Source organism: Manis pentadactyla, chromosome X (assembly GCF_030020395.1).
Source record: "Manis pentadactyla isolate mManPen7 chromosome X, mManPen7.hap1, whole genome shotgun sequence".
In the NCBI taxonomy this organism is placed as follows: Eukaryota; Metazoa; Chordata; class Mammalia; order Pholidota; family Manidae; genus Manis; species Manis pentadactyla.
This window is the reverse complement of record NC_080038.1, coordinates 144,364,508-144,369,273: the sequence shown is the minus strand read 5'-3', so window position 1 is coordinate 144,369,273 and position 4,766 is coordinate 144,364,508. Positions and strand designations below refer to the sequence as shown.

At 41.3% G+C, this 4,766-nt stretch overlaps 1 non-coding gene across 1 annotated transcript; it reads left to right on the top strand.

The window, feature by feature from the left end:
- Nucleotides 1-335: 335 nt before the first annotated feature.
- On the top strand, nt 336-440 carry LOC118913360 (U6 spliceosomal RNA). The gene has a single exon (XR_005025169.1). It is a non-coding gene; the product is annotated as a U6 spliceosomal RNA (small nuclear RNA).
- The last annotated feature ends 4,326 nt before the right edge of the window (nt 441-4,766 follow it).

Sequence of the window (4,766 nt, the reverse complement as noted above, 5' to 3'; positions counted from 1 at the left end):
TCAGTGTGTCTTTGTTTAGCTCCGCCTCCCATTCTCAAGCACTTTTGATGGCAAGGTGCATTTTAGTTTACAAATGACAGAAATGAAACTTTGAAAGCCTAACAATAAATATGGAGTGAACTCTGGGATAAAAATACCACCCCGGGGTCCCCTCAAAGATTATGAAGGGTCCAGGGAAAGATAAATGCAGTAACTACAGAAGTCATTTTTATTTACTGGTTTCAGTCCAAGGTGCTCCCCAAAAGGTCCCTAGCATAGCCTGCCCAAACACCTGGAACCCAACTCTAAGGATAAAGGACTGTCAGTGAGCCTCTTTTAAAAAGCAATTGCAAGGAGTGCTCGCTTTGTCATTACATATACTAAAACTGGAATGATACAGAGATTAGTGTGGTCCCTGCATAAGGGATGATACCCAACTTTGTGAGGCATTCCATAATTTTTATACATAAATTGTATTTCAGTAATGCTGAAATTTACAAAAAAGAAAACAGAAGACTTTGTCCCACTATAAAAAAGAACAATTGCAGTGATTGTGCATTACAACTGTGTCTCTCTCAGAATTATCTATGTGAGATAATGCTCTCCTTCATGCCAACTGTTCGAACCATAAATTAATATGCCCTTAATCCCTAAGGTCTAGATAACTTTGAAGCTAGAAACAAGGCAAAATCTGATTACCAGGTGTGCCACCACAGTGGAATTCCCATACTAAGGAAATCTCCCCAGTATGGAATTTCAAGGCTGCACAAGGATAATTCATGTTTCTTTTTAGATAAATTTTTTAAAAATGAGCACTTGTCACAGGACATGTAAATTCCATGCAAACATTTAAATTCCACAGAATTTTTGAAAATACACTTCTGGAACTGACTAACCACATACCTGGAAAATGCCACCTTTGAAAGAAATGGGTGAGAATGAGTATAATTGCTACAGCCTAAAATGCATAAACCTATTGTCCATATCTGTTCACTTTTTCATTACAGAGGTAGCCAACTTCACAGAGAATGTAAACCTAACAATAAATGTACGTTACATCTTATTTTATACATCACAGTTCAAAGAAAAATGTAGGTTGATATTTCATGTATGAGCTAGGATCTTATACACACCTATACAAATTTAAAATTTGATGCAAAAAATTAACATTCAAATTCAGTTTGTCTGCATTTGTTCTACAACTGAGTTCATGTGCATACATACACACACATGCCTCTTTAATCTGAAACCTCCAATTTATGAAAACCAAAACATCATTTATTTCACTTGACTTTATAATTCTCTCAGGGAAATGGGTAGAGTGCTACATTTAGAGTGACCAAGTAGTCTCTTAAGATAAAATATGATTTGAATTTAAATCAGTAGATAGTAAAAATTAAGGACATCTGTAAACAGAAATGTTTATTATTGACACCACTCAAGTTCACATGTATTCAATTCACCACTATTAATGGTGTTACATCTTGACCTGTGCTTTAAATCTGACTGGGCATGTGTTGCTTGTATCAATTATTGACTAGTTCAGGTGTTATTATTTAAAAATGCAGCTCATTACTTAGATTTTCCCTAATCATTTACAACTTGCTGGTCAGTTTCAAAACACTGAGGACTCTTGCTTTCTTTAGATTACAAGTGCAAAATAAAATACAGAAATTGAGTATAAAAGAAAACTCTGAAAGATAAATGAGTGTTTTCTTACCCAAGAATGAGAGATGAACAAACTGATGGATGCTGCCCATGGGCACTGGGCAGTCTATCCAGATGACCTTTGAGGAAAAAGGTGTTTCTAGATCAGAAATAGCCCTTGTAGCAACACAAGGCAAGTCAATAATCATGTAACTGCACATCTAAAATAAAGATAAGAGAACTCTTTTCAACAACCGAGACTTTCCAGGTTAAAACTGACTTTTCCCTCGGTGCTAGGATTCCCACAGCAATGCAATAAGGTGGAGAAACTGGGATTGCTCCTCACCCAAGAATGGTCTTAAGCTGCTTCTAGTTTCTGCATGAAGTCAAATTTCCTTAGTCTGCTCCTAATTCAGCCCTTCCCAATCACCATGGCAGCCCACTTGACCAAAGGGCCTGAGCTTTCTGTGGCCTTGATACAAGTCACATGTTAAGACCTGCCTCCATACAAACTCTCCTTTTTGTACAATTAAAAGTTTTTTTCATTTAAAATCCTTAACTCGGTTTATAAATATAGAAGTGAGTACTAATGTTCACGAATTTCTTCCAACAGGTCCTTTGGACTTGCTTTGCGTTAGGAGCAGGACTCCTGCCTTCTCTGAGGGACACACAGTCCTTGCACTATCTGGGTGGTACCAGTGCTGAAGCCAAATAGCATGGTCTCAAAATAGAAATCTGTTTTTGATGTCTGGCAAATATATGCCATGGCATCTGTGTGCCCTGAAGGTATCTGGGGATCAGGATATATGGGTTTGGATACAACAGAAATTATTTCTCTTCAGTTTTTCCAGAATCATAAGGAAGGCTCTCTCACGCATGCTCTCCTCAGAATCCCCCTCCCCGAGCCCTCTAGGCTCACTGTCTACTCTTCTTTCGGGGCACTCACCGCCTCCTAGCATGCCTGATCACTATCTGAGCCTGTCTGGTCTCCCCCACTGGAATATGAGCGCAAGGCCAGAATCTGGTCTCTTTCCTCCCTGTCCCCAGACCCAGGGATAGAGCAGAAGAACAAGAGGCGTCCATTGAGGGGACCTGGGGCCATTCCTCAACAGATGACCTTGGTTCCCATTAGCCAGAGAGCACCTGCAGAAACCCCGTGCAGTGGCCCTCATGCCCAGTGCTTTTCTGCTGGTGACTGGCATCCAAGACTACTTATTTGACACAGTTCTGACCTTAAGGCAGATCCTCTGACAAGATTTGTCACTTGAAACCATTACGAAGCATGGAAGAGCAGTAATGTGGGCTTTGGAGCACACCTAGTTCGATAGGCTTGGGCTGGGTTTAGTGTACTGATTCTAACTTACCTCATTGCAGATAAGATCATGTTAGTAAAGGGAGAATATAAGAAGTTCAGTGGGTGACTACTCAACAGATATTTATTGAATATGCTCTTGAGTTATGACCATATGCATTCTCCTCTTTGCAGCTTTGAAGCATCAGTCATAGTAAAATCGTCTCAGCCTGTCACCTAAGGCCCTTTACAAACGACCCAGCTCACCTTTTCAGCCGCACCACTGCTCACATCTTCTGAATTACAAGAAGTACTCAGTATTACTCAGACACCTGCTCCTCGTTCCCCCGCCCAGCCTTTGCTCATGATCTTCTCCCTGCCTGGAATGCCCTTCCCCATGTCTTTGTTGACTGGAGCCATATCTGTCCTTCGAGGCACATTCCGCAAAGCACCTTCTCCAAGAATCTGTCTCTGATCCTCTAGCCTGTACCCCTGATGGCGCCTGCCCTACTCAGCAGTGTATGGAAGTCGTCTGTTGTCAGTCTCTCCCGTCAGTGCAGGGGACGGGATTAGTTCTGCTCTATAGCACATGGCTTTCTGCACCTAGCCTGCAATCTGTGAGGAATCACTCACATTCAGCTGGCTGAGGATTGTGACGAGAACTTGCTCTTTCTCCAGAGACCCCAGGAGTCAAGAAAATAATGACCTGGGCTATAGAAAAAGATGTAGTGAAAAATATGGACAATGACTTCACAGGTAGATAGCCATCACTTCCTAAACAGGAAGATTCACATATATAAACCCACAGAAATACTAATTTGAGTCAAGAACCTGCAAGTATTACAGATTATATTGGAGAACTTTAGGCCACTCTCAGTCCTTATTTATTAAGGTTCACTCTACTTGACTCCATTGGAAGTTATCGAGGAAGCAAGAATTCTGTTTTCAAGACCCTAAGTCCTACACTTTCGGTTTTGGGGCATATCAAGGTGTCTACAGTGATTTCAAGTGCTTCCATTCATTTGTTCAGTTGCACATGTCCCAAAGAGTTATCTACTGTGGGCAAGGCATTGGGCCAGCTGTTTATATTGTCATTGCTGTTATTGTTGCTGTCACCATCAGCCCTTAAAGCTAAAAAACCTAGAGAGAAATAATAATTATGATTTCAAAAAGAGCTACATAACTGTCAAAAGAATTCTCTAAAAATGAACAGCCTGAATGTTGAAAAGTATGGAATCAAAGGGGAAAATCAATGTGGTCAGACAGGCTGGGTTCTTTAACTGACAATGTCGATGTTTCTACTTAATGTATGAGTTAGCTGAGTGCCACTGCAAATCTGAGAAGAGACTAACAAAATCAAACCAACTTTCGGAGAGATGATGCAGAGAACTCAAGCAGACAGGCTGAGGAGAAGCTTGAATTGAGGTGGTAGTGCCAAAAGAAGAGAGGCAAGTTGCAAGAGTGGATGGATTTCTGACATGCTGTAAAGGAGGCAGGCTAACATGAGAAGGGGCAGAGAGCAAGTTAAGAGGCAGGTATTTAGCTGGAGACAGCAAGGGCTGAACTGGCTGAAGGTCGCAAGGCTAGATCTGTTCTTTACTAAAGGGAAACTGGGTTATGGAGGAGTCTGGACAGGAAATTCACCAGCTTTGAGTTCTCTTTCATGTTTAGGCATCAGTGAAACATGCAAGAAAACCTACCCTCTATTGGACAGGAATGATCAACTTGACATGTAGACATGAGAGACAACTAGACAGATGACCTGGTGAGCTCCTCCAGGTTAGAGAGTCCATACTTCCAGAAGGCATGTACGCAGAGAATATTTGAAATTTGACTAACCACTGGCGTG